At 34.5% G+C, this 19,070-nt stretch overlaps 1 long non-coding RNA gene across 1 annotated transcript; it reads right to left on the bottom strand.

Moving 5' to 3' along the window:
* Nucleotides 1-16,399: 16,399 nt before the first annotated feature.
* On the bottom strand, nt 16,400-18,336 carry LOC148762454 (uncharacterized). The gene is made up of 3 exons (XR_016026500.1): nt 18,052-18,336; nt 17,321-17,400; nt 16,400-16,454 (listed from the first exon to the last, which is right to left on the bottom strand). It is a non-coding gene; the product is annotated as an uncharacterized LOC148762454 (long non-coding RNA).
* Between the last annotated feature and the right edge of the window lie 734 nt (nt 18,337-19,070).

Below are 19,070 nucleotides of genomic sequence, written 5' to 3' on the forward strand. Positions count from 1 at the left end.
AACAAACAAAATATTAATTTTCGTCTCACAGGAGTATTTTGGCCATTTTTCTCAAAATTTCGAAACTAGCTAAAATGTAATATACAAGTACAAAACACATAATTCATATTCAAAATGAGTTTAAAAGTCTAAAATCTTCATTTAAAATGAAATTATGGTTATTTGAATATAATAAGAAAATAAAAGAAATATTAAGTAAAATATTTTATTTTCTTACAAACAATATTTATAGAGTTATACGTGAATAATTTTTATAGCGTAAAAGCTAAATAAATTTATACATATTGTAATACAGTAAGCCAAAATATTTAATTTAATTTACAATAACAAGAGGGCCCCCGAATAAAAAAAAGTAAAGAGGACTGTGAACCTACGATTTGGAAAATGCAGATCCAACGGTAGTCCTCGATGAGATCAGCTATCTACAGTCTATATTAAACCTGAAATGGGGGGAAAGGAGGGTGGTGAGATTATAAAATCCCAACGAGTAAACAGACATCATCATAAACATCTAGAGTTAAGCACATGGAGATAATAAAGTAAATCATCGTAAACTGGGTCACAGCATTAGAATACATTTCATTTAAAATACGTAAAGATGTTTACGAATCCCATAAAAACTAGGCTGATGCCATAAATCCATTCTCAAGGACACCTTTGCCGAGGCATCCTATCGAGACCGCCAAGGCTATTAAAATTCAAATTTCACATAAATCATGTTTTTGTTTTGAAAACATAGCCATCCCTTGGCGTTGTCTGAGTTCCTCCTCACGTGGTGGTTTGGCGTAAAGTGAACCTTAAGCTTTACCCTAGGAGATACCCTACGCGCCTCTCTGTTCGAGGTAAGAATATAATGGGGTTTACTGTGCCCCTCTAAAAGGCTGGTCTACAGAAACTCCTTACTGTAGTGATTAATTAATATATAATCCACCATACAATAAAACTCAATAACATGATATGGCAATTTTGTAATTCGCAGTCTTTCAAGGCAACCAAACAATTCGTATTTCAATACAATTGTCAACTAGCCAATCATGCCCAATTTATCATAAGCCAATCAATTTAAACAATTAAATTGCCATAATTAACAGTCTCCGTGTACTCTATTTTTCAAAATCATTATTAATTTCAAAACAATTTATAAATTAATTTCATTGAAACACATTTATTCATAAAATATGAAAATTTACCTTTTTAAATTCCTTTTTCCATGGAATTCATGAAATCATCTAAAAACCACCCTAGATAATTAAAATGACAGTAAGTTTACTCTCAATGTCTAGAATGCAGACTTTCGAAGCACTCTGTCTACTGGTCCTAGGATGCAATTTCGTTACCTTTATCGGAGGACTCACCACCTTGATACAGTACAAAATCGAGAAATTCACCAAATTGGTACTAAATTCAAATTAAACTAATTTAGACTATTAATGCATAATATGGAATGCAAAAAATGGACTGGTAATTATCTAAACTCGGTATTGGCCTAATTCGTCTTATCACCCGATTAAATTACTAACGCGTCCAATTTAATTCTAAATTACTCTAAATTGTTCCAATTCTTTTCCAATATCTTAATTCACCAAATTCAAATCAAATAACCTAAAATTTGGCAAAACTATCTTCACTTTTCTTCTTAAAATTTTTGACCAATAATGATGTATTAACATCGTGATTTTTCCTATTACTTTTCCACACCATAATTCATCATTTCTTAACCAATTCTCCTAGAATAAAAATGAAACTCATTCTCAGTCAATACATGGTAAATTCGGCCATTAATGGTTGTGGGAGAAAATAAATTCTTTTCTTGTTGTTTTGTTTCTAAATATGCTAAACTAACAAAAAATACTAACATAACTTAAAATCAAATCAATCCAACAACTTTCTCTCTCCTAACCCATTTTGATCAGCCAACAATTCATCATAAAAACATGTAATTTAAGCATGGAAAATAAGGAGAAATGCTTAGGGAAAATAGATTTCAAGCTTGAGTTGAAAATCCTACCTTTTTCACTTGTTTTCCTTGATTTTTCACACTTTCTCTCTTGAAATTCCTCACCTAAGGTTTGTTCTTCCTTTCTTTCCCTCTCTTCCTTGCTTGGCCGAATATTTGGAGAGTAATGAGCTGATTTATGCTGATTTTTATGTTAAATAATAAATTATCCTATGCTTGACACATGGCATTTTCTTATTGTTCCATTTCTAAAATTTTAAAAATTTAAACATTTTATCTCCACCACATGATTAGTCCAAGGTCAAAAATAAGGATAAAGGAAGACCATGTGCTGGAAAATTGTCCTGGTGGTGGAAAATTATAATTTTGCCCCTAGAGTGGTAAACTCACTTTTTAGCCCCTATACTCCAAATTATACCAAAATTAAAATTTTCCACTTCTATACCTCAAATCATACTCCAATACTCAAATCATACTCCAATAAGTCAAATGGGGCCAAATAAATCTTTTCTAAAAACTAGCATTTTGTCCCCAAGTGGCGAATGACAATTTTGCCCCTAGATAGTGAAAATTTGATTCGACTCCAAATTGATCCTCAAACTCCGAATTACCATTTTGAGTCACCCTTGGACTGTGACGATCTTAATCTCACCTTAAATTTCCTATTTGATCTAGTTCGAGCATTAAATCAACTTTGTTGTACCTCTAGGTACAATACCAACTTTGTATATTTTTCGGGACTCTTCTAGCATGAAATCATGCTATCATCACATGTATGTCATGACTAGTATTTTATAAAGACGGGCTTTACATAAAATTATAATTTTACCCCTTGGGGTGGCAAAATGACTATTTTACTCTTATGCTCGAAAAAATGCCGGAATTAAAATTTTTCACCTCCCAAACTCAAATTATATTCTAAATAGTCAATCTTGATCAAAAACTTTTTCCAACATTCGAATTTTAACCTCGAGTGGCAAAATGACCATTTTGCCCCTAAGTCATGAAAATTTCAATTTGACTCCAAATAGGTCCTTGAACTCCGAATCACCATTTTAAGTCATTCTGGGGTTTTAAAACTCTCAATTTCATCTTAAAATCTCTATTTGGACTAGTTCGAGGCTTAATTCAACTTAGTTGTACCATTTGGTACATTGTCGTCCTTTAACGATTTTCAAGGTACTCAAGTAAACAAACATGCATTCTTATGTAGGAATGGCATAATAAACATATTGTAGAGTCAGGCTTGACAAGCGAGGAATTTTGCTACAGCGAGAAACTCTTGGGTAGTTCCAAAATCCTAGTGCAGTGCTTTTAATTTGACAATGATTTTGACCACCTTCCGTTCATAATTGGGAAAAGTGGTAGACATCAGATTGTAGTCCAGTCTCTTATCTTTCTAATGGTCTAAAAATCATGTCAATTGGACTTCTGTAGTGGTAGATATATTTGAAAAACTGAAACATATGCAAACCGAGAATGTTTCTTGCTGTAGCGAGAAACTTGCTGTCATGCTTACTATCTTGTTTGATTTAAACATTTTTTCCACCCATTTAACTTCATGGATTGATCATGGGTTTTTGCAACACTATGAGGTTATTAATCAAAGTTTGAGATGAGGGGTTTTTAGTAAGAAATTAAATCAATTGCATTGTTTTTGAAACAAGTGCATCATGATTTCCAAGTTCTCTTTATCGATTGCTTGTTCCCTTCTTATGTTCACTCACTGAATTTTATACTCACATTTTTAAACTTCATGTTTTTAGATTTGGTGGCAATTGCACCTAGATTAAGTGTCCATGTATGTTCGTCTTCTTGGTGGTACTATGGCATCTCAAGAGTGGTACCTTCACTTAAAGTCACTCCGCTGATGGTTGATAGTCTTTTGTTTGTGTACACGTATATGTAATGTAAACTACTAAGAGTCATGTTATAAATGAAGTATGTATATGTTTGATTAATGATGATGCCCTTATGAGACGGCAATGAATGACAGTACTTTGAGATAATACAAATATGAATATTTGGTTGCTATAAAATATTACTGAAACGTTTATCGTTGAGAATTACAACACATGGTATTAAAGATGATGGATGGAATGAGGAACAGGATCTCATAAAGAGGCTTGCTTGGGCCTAGTGGGCTATGCCCACTGAGCTCATGCGCACGTCATAGCCGAAAATTTGGGCTATGACTTTGATTCCCGACATTAGACCCATATCCATACCTCCATATCGAATGGCACCTGCAGAGCTTAAAGAACTTAAGGATCAGTTAGAAGATATGTTAGATAAAGGCTTCATCAGCCCCAGCGTCTCACTATGGGGAGCATCGGTGCTAATTGTAAACAAGAAATATGGATCACTTAGATTGTGTATTGACTATTGACAGCTTAATAAAGTGACAGTGAAGAATAAGTACCCCCGTCCAAGAATAGATGATTTATTTGACCAACTACAAGGAGCACAATGTTTCTCTAAGATAGATATGCAATCTGGGTACCATCAGTTAAGGATCAGAAATGAAGACATACCAAAGACTGTATTTCAAAAAGATATGAGCACTATGAGTTTTTAGTGATGTCAATTGGGCTTACGAATGCCCCTGCAGCTTTTATGGATTTGATGAACCGATCGTTCAAACCTTATTTGGACAAGTTTGTGCTGGTATTTATTGATGACATTTTCATCTTTTCAAGAAGTCAGGCGAAACAAGAGCAACACCTTAAGATAGTGCTCTAAACTTTGAGAGAACATCGATTATATGCCAAGTTCTCCAACTGTGAGTTCTGGCTCAAAAGTGTTACCTTTTTAAGACATGTGGTCTTTAAGGATGGGGTACAAGTCGGCCCAAAGAAAGTTGAGGCAGTGGAAAAGTGGCCAAGGCCAACATCGGTTACGGAGATTAGGAGCTTTTTGGGTTTGGTCGGCTATTACCGTTGTTTTTGTTGGTCCCAATTATATGTGCTAGAGGGGGGGTGAATAGCACAAATCAGCTCTTGACATGATAAGGAACTAATTTTCAGAACAAAAAAAGTAAAAATAGAGTAGACAATGAGTAAGAATTTAGAGTGGTTCGGTCCAAGACCTACATCCACTACCTTGATTATCCAACCAAGGATTTTCCAAACAATTCCACTAGGAACAGGTGAAATTCACAAGCTTTCACCAAGCTTTACAATAGCTTTTACCAGGCTCATCCAAAACCTTTCACAATAGTTTTTCACGGGTTAAGCTAAAACCAAACACCTAACTTTTAAAGGCTTAGTTAAAACCTTAACACAATCAAGCAAACCTAGCTTGAAACAACCACTTAGAGTGACTCCCTCACTCTAACAATACAAGAAGAGAAGTAAAGAAAGTACCTATGATCACAAGGTTGATCTAAATGGTACAAGGTTGAGTGCAAAATACAAATACAAAAGATTGATGTTTAAGTGCAGAAAGGTGCAAAAGAGATTTTCTGGTTTTTCAGCTCTGTATGACTCAAATCTCTTCCAAAACTTCCAAAGAACTAGTTTCTAACCGTTGGAAGACCCTTTTATACTTAGGGAAACAACTCTGATGGCAGTTTGGTAGTTTATGGCCGTTAAAAATAGTAAAGAGTTAGTTCTAGCCGTTAATCTGTCTTTTAGTGCTCTGGTTCAAATTGCAGACAGAGAGCTCTTAGTCGACTAACTTTCTTCTTGGTAGACTAAGTTGGTTCTGTCTTCTGGTCGTAGATTCTGGTAGAGAGCATTTAGTCAACTAACTCATTTTTTGGTCGACTAAGTTAGTTTTGTCTTGAAGTCTAGATTTTGGCAATAGCTCCTTAGTCGACTAACTCTCATCTTGGTCGACTAAGTTGGTTCTGTTTCTCAATATTCTTCAGCCCACCATTTCTCCAATTTAAATTTTAGTCAACCAACATTATTCATTATTTAACTAAAGACCTTCCTTTTAGTTGATCAATCATTTTTCTTCATTTTCATGATTTTTGATATATACATTTGAAAGGTTGATTTATTATTTCCATATGACTTTTTGTCCTGCACACTTAGGTAGAAATGTTAGACACAAATGAAATGGGAATGTTTTATTATCATTAAAAACTAATGGAGCCAACAATCTCCCATTTTTTATGATGACAAAACATTCCTTGATTAACAACATAATGTCCCTTAATTCTTTTTAATTTTTGTAGAAAATGAGGATTGCTCCCCCTTAGTGTGTGCATATTTTGCTTATTCATTCCAGCAGATTTTATTCATGTTGTGTAGAAATTGACACTATACATTCAGAGTATATATGTGCAAAAATATAAGGTGATTTACAGCAAATGAATGTTGATAGATTATCATCATAATTTTGCAGTGTCTATCAACAGCATATAATTATCAGATTTTGTCTATATCATTCATCATTCAACTAATATACTATACACATCATCCATATCCATTCACAAACATAATTTATAGTAAAAATTAGTAATCAGTATACAATCCTAACATTAGTGCAATATCAGACTTTTATCAATATAGTCAAAATACCATAAACAGCTAAATATCAACAAATATTCAATTATCAGCAGCAAAATACCATAAACATATCAGCATCCATTTTTCACACAAACATATAAGCAACAAAATTAAATTCAAGTGTTCAAATGCCATCATGGCACAAACAGCAGGAAAATAAAAAAATAATAGCTGATATTCCTAAATTGCCATTGGTTCATTTCTGCTTTTTTTCTTTCCTAAATTCCTGGTACCTCCACCTTAACATTTTTTTTAATTAATTTCTTGGTTCCTTCTCCCCCTAAGGTTCTACCATACTTCTCCCCCTTTTTGTCATCATCAAGTTCTAAGCATCTTCTTAGGAGGATGAGGGAGATGATTCATTAATGCCATATTGGACATCTAAGGGTTGAGGAGAGGATAGTGGAGGTAATTCTTGGGAAAGGGGATTAGGTAAGGGTGTGTTAGACACTTCAAGTGGTTCCTGTGGAGAAGAAGCTATTACTAGCTTGGACTTTTCTGCAAATCTAGAGGACTTCCTTTTCTTGAGGAATGTTGTTTTTGTTGCCATTGTTTTCTTCCCTTTGGCAGGTGGTTTTGTCTTTGTCTCTATTGCTACAATGACTTTTTCTTTCCCTTTTCTAGATTTTGCTTCCACTTTAGGGGCTGATGCAGATGTATCATGCTGAGCTTCTACTTTGGCAGCTTCTTTTTCAGCCTGTTCTTCCCTAACCATTTGGTGGAAGACATCCATAATGGATACCTCTTCTAAATTTGGAGGGGAAGGTTGCTGTTTCTCAAGTTCTAAAGGAGCATTTTCATCTGGTGAACCTAGCACTTCTATTCCTTGTTCTTATTTATCTTTGTATTGGTGTTCAGATGAAGAGGCCTTAGCTGGTTGATCAACACCAGGGTGAGAGTCCTCTGTCTAAAGGATAGAGTTGGTAGTTATGTAAGTGGAGCCTTCAGCTTAAACACCATGACTTGTACCATAAGGAGCAGACCCTTTTGCTTGTAAAGCTGAACCCTTAGCACCTTGCTATGCTGGTGCAACACTTGGTGTTACAGAGGTATCTGCAGTAGCAGGTTCTGATGGCATTTTTCTTCTTCCCTTCAGTTCATTTTATAGTTAAGCAACTTTCTCTTCAATTTTCTGCATTCTAGCTCTTTAGTCAGTGAGCTTCCCATCAATTTTCATAAGGAGATTGAAAATTACCTCATTCGAGAATTAGCATGGTACTCCCTCTAGTTGAGCAGGTAGGGTGGATTCTTTTCCTGGACCAGCCGTGGGGGTTTTAATGAATCTTTCTCCATCAAGTTTATACCCCATTTTGGACAAACTACCAAAGTAAATGGCTTGGTCTCTAGTCTTTACCATGTCTAGTTCATATCTTTTGGCCTAGACTCCCTTTTTTTGCACTAAGGATGTGATAACATTTCCATAAGGTAGATTAATTTTCTCAAACTTGCATGCTCCTCTTATCTTTTCAATCATGAATCTACCTAGGTTCAAAGCAACCCCACTAAAGCATGTTCCATCAGCCAAAGATCTTAAAGGCTGATTGTAACACCCTATACCCTCGTATAGTAGTCAATGTAATTGTCCCGGTAAGACGAATGGCTAATTGGTATGAAATTTATGTGCTAAAGAGCGATAAAAGGTGAAAAGAATGCTCAAGAGTAAAATATTTCACACGCACGAAAATAATAATTAAATAATCATACCCTTGTCGAGGATGAATTAACAAGTTAAAAGATGATTTGGAAGTGAATTAGGACATAATAAGATGTTTTGAGACTAGAGGAGACAAGTGAGAAATTTTAGAATAAAATGATATTTTATTAATAAAATAATATTAAAATATTAATATTTAATCGGATGTGGGAATTAGTCGTGAAGAGGGATTATATGGTCAATAAAAGTGGGGCAGAAGAAGCATGAATAAATTTTGGAGATAAATGACGTAAGTGAGACGCATGTTTTTATTAAATCGAACTAAGCGGGTAAGTAAATATTTAAATATTAAGGTAATACCGCGTTGAAGTACAATTTTGATATTTAGGTGGTACACGCGTAGAGGGAGAAAGATATAAAGAAATTAAAATTTAAAACTTGTCGAATAGACCAAAGAATAATTAAATAAAAATATAAATGATATATGGAGCATGAATAAATAAATAAATAAAAGAAGGGGGCTGACTTGATCAACCGCCCATGTGTAATAAAATGGGAAGCAAAAACCATTTTAAGGCAAGTGTGTTAAAGGGGGCCGGCCAAGTAAACAAAACTATGATAAAAGAAGAAGAAAGAAAAAGAGAGGTAGGGGGAACATTGACATGAAACTTGTCATATGTCGGCCCCACCATGAAACAACATTAGGCAAGCCTTTCTTTTATCTCTTTCAATTTATCATCAACCAATTGAGAAGATAAAGAAAAAGGGAGAAAGAGTCGATTGTGAGTGAAAGATGTGGGGGCTGGCCAATGCACATAATGAAGGAAGAAATGAAACAAATAAAAGTAAGGGCGATGGGACAAGGCATGTCCGATTTTTTTTCCCCAAATGGCAGCACATGAAATGAATATTTATTTGTCCTTTTCTTGCATCAGCTGGCCATTTAAAAAACAAAGAGAAAGGAAGAGAGTGGTCTGGAGAGTTGGGACCTGAGTGAGAGAAGGAAAATCTGCCAAGCTGGGAAGCAAATAAAGAAGAAAGGAAAAAGGAAAGGAATGAGAAGGAGGGAAAGAAAAAGAAGAAAGGAAAGAAAAAGAGAGAAGGGAGTTCGGCCAAACCAAGGAGAGAAAAGAAAAGGAAGAAAGGAAAGAAAAAGAGAGAAGGAAGCTTGGTCGAACCAAGGAGAAAAAAAAAAAGAAGGGAGGAAAAGAAAGAGAGAAAGCTAGACTTTTGGTGATCGGGTTTTGATGAGAGAGAGAGAGAGAAAGCTTGTGCTATACATGGGTGCTAGTTCATGAGAAGGTCGGTGTCACGACCCAAATTTCGAGCCATGACCGGCACAAGGGCCCAATGGACATAGTCCACAAAGCCCAAGCAAGCCTATCTATTTATCATACTCATCATTCCATCAAATATTGCTAAGTCACATTTCATAACTTTGAATCAAAATAGTGATAGACATTGCCAACTCATACTGGCATTACTCATTTAAAATACACATACATTGTCTACAACATGTATTATAATAATTTACATTAAGTTTGTCTATACATCTCAAAAGGGGACTCGATGTCCAGTGGAGAAACTCGACGAATGTACAGCTTCTGAATGCTGAGACACCTACCAATAGTCAAGCCTACAAGGGCACCTTGACTTAGTTACCAACTACCTCATGATCTTAAAACATGAAGTTGAAAACGGTGAGTATAAACCTAGTGAATGAATAAGAATAGAACAAGCATACCATAAGGAATGTTTAACGAAATCGTCATGCATTCATTTTTCAAAACAATGCAATTGATTTGAGTTCTTATTAAAAGAGTCCATGCCCAACAAAGGTTTCAAAAAGTGAAAACTTTAATAGCATTCATGCAAATCAAGTCAAATAAAGGACGAGTCCTCGCTGTAGTGGGTAGCTGCAGCGAGAATGAATTTTTACTGCAGCGACACTTGACTTAAATTATCATCTAGCTGAGGGTTTCTTAACTGGCAGAGGGTTTCTCACCAAACCTCCTCATTTTTAAACTTAATTCATTTATTCCTTAATGTTAGAAGTCCATGCTTAACTATGGTATCCAAGAAGTGAAAAATAGAGCAACAATTGATCAAGATGTGAGACAAAACAAAATTTTTTTCGCTGCTACAAGAATGAATCTCGCTGCAGTGAAATTTCTGCCCCAAGATAGAAATTTTCTAGCTGCAGCGAGTTTTCAGCTAGCCACCCTCCAAAAACCTGAGAGTTTCTCACTGCAGCGAGAAACAGGGCACCAATGAAAAATTTCCCTTCCTCTCAAAGAAAACCACTCTACTGAAATGTCCAAAACCAATAAGAAACACATAACAACTTCCCAAGGTTTAACATATCGAATTTCACATACATTACAACCATATGCCATTACTCATAAATTTCTTATAACACACATGTTTACGTATATATATATATATATATATATATATATATACATATACCCATCATCATCATGCACACCATCCCATCATCACCAACTCATGCGCACTACCTACTCGCACATGGCTGGGTCATCATCGGTTTATGCGCACTCCCTACTCGCACATAATTAGGTCATCATCAGCTTATGCGCACTCCTTACTCACACATAGCCAAGTCCATATAATTACACAACAATATATTCGTATGTATATACATATATCAACATAATGTAGTAGTATAGGAATCCATAATAGCCACATATCACAACATAACCCATTTCTCAAAAGCTTGTTCCCAAGGCACTCATTTTTAAAAAAATTGTATAAAATCATTCAAATGCTTTGTACAAACAATCACATTCCCCAAAACAAATTTGAAATGCAGTTCACTCACCAGTATATTGTTGAGCCTTTAGTTGACTCTAATTCCCTTAATGATCCAATTGGGGTAATGGGGCGTCGTTATAACCTAGAATTACATTAGCATCAGTATTATGTTCATTGACACACTATAAACCCTAAAAACTATCTCTTAACTAGCTTTCAATTGCCATTTTAAATGGCTATCTATGTTCGCTACCTAATCACATTAGAGTCAATACACAATCTCAACAATAAACTCACAAATCAATCACTAAACATTATCAACACTTAAAAGTCAATTTTAATTTACTACTCACCTTGATAGCTTTGTAACTTTGAAATTCTTTCCAACAATTCCTAAGCTTATTATAGAGCTTTCTTTCTCTTTCTCTCTCTAAACACTTAGCTAGTGAGAGAAAGTATGGAAGTAAGATTTTTCAAGAGTTTTAAAGTGAAAGAGTGAAAGAATACAAGGGTTCTAGTCAAAAGGACTCGAAGCTATTGGAAATTCAAGAAGCTGTTGGAAGGAAAAGATATTTATAGCCCAAGCTTATCCACTCCCTTAAAAATTACGAAAATGCTCTTAGCAAGTTAGCTTGTCCTTCTCCACCCCTATATGAAATCTTTTTACTCTTTTGACACTGAAACAAGGTCCATAATGGTCTAGACATGCTCGGGTTTGTGAAACTTGAAACTTTTTGACCCGAGGTAAGAAATGACCATTTTTCCCCTATTGTGATAATTATTGTCATTTCTAGTTTTCTTCGTGTTTTCATCATTACACATCATTTATGCGGTCTTATGCCTATTTGGACCTTAAAATATCAGAAAACTTCTTCTGGGAGCTATTAGAAAAAATAACGAAACTACCTCTAGCTCGTGTTATTACATCTATGCTTAGTTACAAGCCTATAGAGGTTGGGGTCTCACAGCTGGCTGGAACAAGGAGGAAGAGAAAGGGACAAAGAAAAAAGGTGGAGACTTGGGCCAACCAGCCTCAATGGGTAAAAATTGCCTTGCCCTTTTTTTTTAACCTTGTTATGAATTTGGATTAGTTGGGGCTAGCCCATCTTGTTTAGCTAAATTTTGATTATTAGTGTATGAATTAAATTTAAGTTGCTTTAATACAATATTTAAAAATTCTTTTATGATATCTCATAGGATTAAAGTAAAAAAGAAAATATGAAATGAATGAATAGTGTTTTAAATGTAATTAAGAAATTTTAAAATAATTCATAGTGAGGAATTATTATTGTTGAAAGGATCTATTTGCATAAATTAGTTGGAAGTGTTAAGTTGCATGGTATATTAATTGGAAGAAATAAGGTGGAATAATGTGGATGGAAATGGGAAAATAATTGAGTAGATTTGAAATGATTGTGGTTGCCGTAAATATGGTTAATATTATGGAAATATAAGATGGAGTTGGACGAAAGTTACTTAGAAAGGTTAAGTAGGCACTTAATATGATAAATAAGTTGCCGGTTAATTTAAAGAGTTACGTGAGCAAAGGATATAAACGATTTTAGTAAAAATGTATTAAGATGTGAGTTAGTCGAATGTGGATTCATGATAAAATAAGAAATAGAAGAGGAATTGATGCATTAAATATATTAAGATTGGATTGTTGATAGGAAGTACCAAAGTAAAGATAGTGTACTATAGCGGCATGCCAGAGCAAGTAACGAGCGACCGACAAGTAGAAATAGCTAGATATGCCTCTGAACAAATAGCGATGTAATATCCCGCTATCGTAAGGTGAGTGAACTTGCATTTCAAAATTGTTTTAGGAATGTGAATGTATTTGCACAAAACATTTGAATGATTTTATCCAACTTTTCTTAAAAAAAAAACGGGTGCCTTAGGAACAAGCCCTTGATAAATTATTTTAATGTTGTGAAATGTGAAAAAAAAAAAGCTGAATCCTTGTGCTCTTCCATTTTTGTTGATATATATATATAAGTATATGTTGTGCCTTGATAAATAATAATTATGTGATAATGATGACCCAGCTATGTGCGAGTAGGGAGTGCACATGAGCCAATGATGACTCGGCTATGTGCGAGTAGGGAGTGCACATGACGATGAATGAAGAGGGGTGGTGTACTTGTTGATATATGTTTATATATGTGTATGTGATAGCAAGTTTATGATTATAATATGTGATTATTTTGAATGTTGATAACTTGATTATTGTCAATGTGTTCACTTTGATGTGCAATATGGTAGGGATGGATTTTGTTGCATGTGAAAACCCCTTAATTGTCATCTGTCTTGAATCTCGCTGCAGTGAGAAACTCTCGGGTGGTCCCAAAATTTTAGTGCAATACTTCCACTTTGACAACGATTTTGACCACCTTCCATTCAGAACTGGGCAAAGTGGTAAACATAAAAGTTGTATCCCTTCCTCTTAGTTTTCTATTAGTTTAAAACTCAGGTCAATTGAACTTCTCTAGTGGGAGATATGGCAGAAAAACTGAAACATGTGCAAATTGAGACTATTTCTCACTATAGTGAGAAACTTGCTGCCATGCTTGCTGCCTGGCTTAATTTTGACAAATTTTTCACCCATTTAAGTTCATGGATTGATCATGGGTTTTTGCAACACTATGAGGTTATTAATCAAAGTTTGAAATGAGGGGTTTTTAGTAAGAAATTAAATCAATTGCATTGTTTTTGAAACAAGTGCATCATGATTTCCAAATTCTTCCTATCGATTGCTTGTTCCCTTCTTATGTTCACTCATTGAGTTTTATACTCACATTTTTAAACTTCATGCTTTCAGATTCGAAGGCATTTGGGACCTAGATTGAGTTGTTCACGTATGTTCACCTTCTTGGTAGGTAATATGGCATCTCAGTAGCTATACCTTCATTCACGGTCACTCCACTGACGGTCAAGGGTCTGTTACTTGTGAACACATATATGTAATGTAATCTTCTAGTATCCATGTTATAAGTCAAATATGTATATTTGATTACTGATGCCATTAGGAGTTGGCAAAGGGTGACATTATTTTGACATAATAAAACTATAAGTATTGGGTTACTATAAAATGTTACTAAAATATTTTTAGTGGAGAATTACAATATGTGGTTTTAGAAATGATGGTTCAGAATGATGATCGGGATTGCATAAAAAGGTTTGTTTGGGCTTAGTGGGCTATGCCCATTGAGCCCATGCCCCAATCATGGCCCAGGATTTGGGCTGTGACACACAATGTAGCTTAAACTCCCACTTCTACCATGGATATTTGCTGCAACAAAGTAGTGCAGAATTCTTATTTGGGCACTAGTTATTAAACCAGCATTGCTCTTTGTTGAGTACTTCTCCTTTCTCCCAATAATGATTTCCCACAAAGAGGATGGGTCATATTTACCTGGGAATTCAAACTCTCCCTCCTCACATTCAACTTTCAGCAAATTACCAAGATCATCAGCAGTAACCACAAATTCTTTACCATTGAAAAATACATTTAGTCCATTCTCAATGTAGTCATCAGAATCATCTAGTTCTTCCTCTCCTAATGCTATATTAGCATAAAATTCTTTCACCAAGCTAGCACTGTAGGATCTATTCTTAAATGTGTTACACTCCTTCAATTTCAATTCATCAAAATAATCTGATAGACTAGTCTGAATTTTTGGATTTTCAACAAAACTTTCCCAGTCAATGTATTTTTCGCAAGTGATAGGAGCATTCTCTATTTTCCTAAACCTCTCTTCATATTTTTTATTTCTGAATTTAGAAGAAGAGGTAGTACCTTTATTGGGTTTTGTATCCTTGTCCTTATTCTTCTCTAATTTCTGCTTCTTTGCTTTCTATGATTTTCCAGATTTCTTGAAAAAATGAAACAGACCCAATTTTCTATTTCTTCTTCTGCATTTCTGCTTCTGACCCTTCTTTTAGTGGCCTTTTTCCTTTCTTCTTTTCAATAATTTCTTTACATTGAGAGGTTTTTGCTATTTCAATTTGAGAGATTTCTGATAGGGGTTTTAAGGTTCTAAGTGGCAAGGGTTTCAGTTATATGAGAGTCGGTTTCAGAGGAGAAAATGTAGAGGAAATGGGTTTCAGTTTTTATATGATTGATTTTTAGGGAAGAGAGAAATTGTTAGCTGTTTTATTTCCTCTTAGAAAACTATCCGCCTCCCCTTTAAATTTTGCCTCATTTCATTTGCTCAAAATTTCAAAAATTCCCTCTAAATTTTGGTTATTCACTTAAGCAGTTTTTCTCCTTTCTTAATTACTAGGTAAACACATTCTTTTCATTATTTTATTCCTTCTTCATTTTATTGACTAAGTCTTACTATTTAATGCTAACAGAACACTCTTAGTTAACTAGATTCACCTTAGTCGACTAAATGCATTCTATTTTATGTGCACGAGCTAAAAATTTTCTCACAACTCCTGCAGACTAATCATTCCTAAATTCCTCCTAATTTCATAGAATCTATCTTCATTTAGAGGTTTCGTAAAAATATATTCTAATTGATGCAAAGTATTCATAAATTCAATCTTAATATCACTTTTCACTACATGGTTTCTAACAAAATGGTGCCTAATCTCAATGTGCTTAGTCCTAGTACGCTGCACAAGATTTTTTGAAATATTAATTGCACTTGTATTATCACAGTATATTGGTATGTTATGCATTGATAACCCATAATCCTTTAGTTGTTGTTTAATCCATAATAATTGGGCACAACAGTTTCCTAGTGATACATACTCTACCTCTGCTGTAGATAAAGCCACTGAATTTTTCTTTTTACTAGACCATGACACAAGCATACTACCTAGAAATTGACATGTTCCACTAGTGCTTTTCCTATCAGTTTTGCTGCTAGTAAAATCAGCATTCGAATATCCAACTAAGCTAAGAGTTGATTCTCTAGAATACCATATGTCACGACCCGGAACTCCCATCGGGCCCGTGACAACCGCCGCGACGTCCCGATAAGCACTCATTACCCCGAATGCCGATCGAAACCCCCCAAGGCTTAGCATCAACTTTCGCATCTCCCCGGTGAGCGACAGTTATTAAATCTCGCATTTCAAGAAATCATAAGTTGTTTCCAACTCAAAACAATAAAAATATTATTTTCTAGCTCACTGGGGCATTTTCGTCATTTTTTTTTTTTGAAATTTCGAAATCCGAAAAAATGTAATATGTAAGTGGAAACACATATTTCATGATTTAAATTAAATTTGGAAGTCTAAAACATTCGTTTAAGGTAAAATTATAGCTATTTGAATATAATAAAAATATTAAATAAAATATTCTATTTTCTTAAAACACAATATTTTCAAAGTCTTCCTAAAATAACTTTTGTAGCGTAAGAGTAAAATAAATTTATTCATATAGTAATAAAGATAATTAAAGTATGAAATTTCATTTACAGTGACACGTGGCCCCCCAACTAACCAAGAAGGTGTAGAGCTACGAACCCTTACTTCCTATAATGCAACTCCGAGATTAATTCTCGTCTTAATCAACTATCAACAAACTGTCCTGAGCCTGAAAAATGGATAGGAAGAGGGGTGAGATTAAATAATCCCAGTGAGTAAACAATTACCATCAAAAGCATCTAAAGCCAAGTAGATGGAGACAATATAAAAACGTTATATCTCAATAATGTTCATAACACAAAATTCGTTTCAATCTATACCAAATAATTTCTTTTCATCAAAATTTCCCCGACTTATGAATTTTTTTAAACTTGGCCCCTGCCAATATCATTCTCGCGGGTACCTTCGTCAAGGTATCCCACTGAGACCGCCAAGGTTGTTCAATGACCCATACCCATAAACATGTTTTCACATCTGACACACAGCCGTTCCTTGGCGTTGGCTGAGTCTCACTCTCACGTGGTGGCCCGAACGCGAGGTGCACTCAAATCATACCTCAAGAGATACTTCACCCAACATCTCCCCCCAGAGGTAAGTATATAATTGAGTTACCGTGCCCCTCTCATAGGCAGTCCACGGAAACCCCCACCACTGTAGTGACCGTTTAATATACCACCAGACCCATAAAAATTTCAGTAGCATAATATGGCGAATAAAATGTAATCCAGTCTACCGAGACCAATCCAAAATTGTTCATATATTTCATGCCAACCCCAAAAATTTAGCCATCATGCTACCATAGTGTCATAAGCCCCAATTTCAATAACATATAAAATCAAAAATTTCAACACAGTCTCCATATACTCAATTTTCCCAAAACAATATTTGATTTCAAAACCAGTATAAATCTCATTTTTATTAAAAAACATTTTAATTGGAAAACATAATATTTTATAATTTAAATTCACCATTAAATAAAAGCATCAAACAAGTATAATTACTCTAGATATTTAAGACGATAAATTGTCCACTCACAGTTCTAGGAGTCGATGTACTCCTAATCTCAGTCTTCAAGCACAATTTTGGTACTTTTACCAGTGTAATTTGCTCACCACCTATCCACAATGTACAATACATAATTCACCACATCAATGCTTGACTATTATAAAATCAATTCAGGCTCGGTATATATGCATGATATGACATGCAACTTATCCGACTACCGCTTAAATGCGGTGCTGACTTAATTCGGCCTATTACCCGATTAAATTACTAACGCGTCCAATTTAATCTCAAATTAATTTTTTTCAGTTTCTATACCTCAATTGCACCCAAATTGACTTAATGTCCCTCGGTGTGGTGAAAATTATCAGTCCTGATAGCAAATTACGAAAATACCCCTAATGGGTAAAAATTCATATTTTTGCTCCAAAAATTTCCATTATTTTTCTAGACTCATAATTCATCATTATTCATCATAATTCCTCAAATAAACATCAAGATCATCAGCCAATATTCCCCTAGAAAATTCAGCCAATAATGGTAATGGAGGAAAATAAATTCTTTTCTTATTGTTTTGTTCCTAAATATGCTAAACTAACTTAAAACACTAACATAACTTAAAATCAAATTAATCTAACAAGTTTCTCTCTCCTAACCCATTTTTCCAGAATTGAATTCATCCTCAAATCACATGATTCAACCATGGAAAATGATGGGAAATGCATGGGAAAGGTAAAGCACAAGTCAAAATCAAGAAATTTTACCTTTGGTCACTTGTTTCCTTGAATTTTCACCAATTTTTCCTTGAATTTCTCCCCCTAGGTTTTTGTTTTTCTTTTCCCCTTTGTTTTCTTGCTATGGCCGGCCATAATGAAGAGAAAATGGTGGTGTGGGCTGATTTTTATAGTTAAATAATATAATAATCTAAACTTGCCACATGTCACTACATTATTGGTCCATTTTTTAAATTCTTATCTTTTAAGCTTTAAATCTCCACCACACATTATTCCTTAAAATATCCATAACTTAGATAAAATTCTCAAACTTATCCAAAGTCTTGGTGAAGTAATTTTTGATATTTACACTTTTGCCCCCGTAAAAATCAAAAATTACATTTTTGCCCCAAAAACTGAAAAATTGCCCATAGACATATTTTTTATCCCTTATACTCATATCATTCCCCAATTTGTCAAATGTGATCTAAATTCTCTCAAAATCTCAAATTTTGTCCGCAGATGGAAAAATTACAATTTTACCCCTATATAGTGAAAATTTCAATTTGACTCCGAATTGATCCTCGAACTCCTAATTACCATTTTGAGTCATCCCTGAACTGTGAAACTCTTAATTTTACCATAAAATTCCTATTTGAACTAGTTCGAGGCTTAATCGACTTAATGATACCATTAGGGGCAATATCGTCTTTTAACGATTTCTCGAACTTCCTAAATATACAAACATTCTATCGAGCATGTGAATGATATTATAATTATTTTACAAAGCATGGTTTGACACCATATGCCTAAAGGTTGAGTTTCTAAAAGGTATCTAAAAATTCTCTTAACAGTTGTTAAGTGTGATTCTTTAGGCTGTGACTGAAATCTAGCACACAAACACACATTAAATTGAATATCTGGTTTGCTTGCTGTTAAGTAGAGTAGTGAACCGATCATACCTCTATAGGGCTTTTGATATACATTCTTTCCTTTTTCATCTAGATCAAGTCTGGTGGATGGACTCATTGGTGTGGAGATTGGTTTTAGCTTCAGCATATCAAACTTTT

Source organism: Theobroma cacao, chromosome 5, assembly GCF_053813885.1.
Source record: "Theobroma cacao isolate CCN51 chromosome 5, ASM5381388v1, whole genome shotgun sequence".
Lineage (NCBI taxonomy): Eukaryota > Viridiplantae > Streptophyta > Magnoliopsida > Malvales > Malvaceae > Theobroma > Theobroma cacao.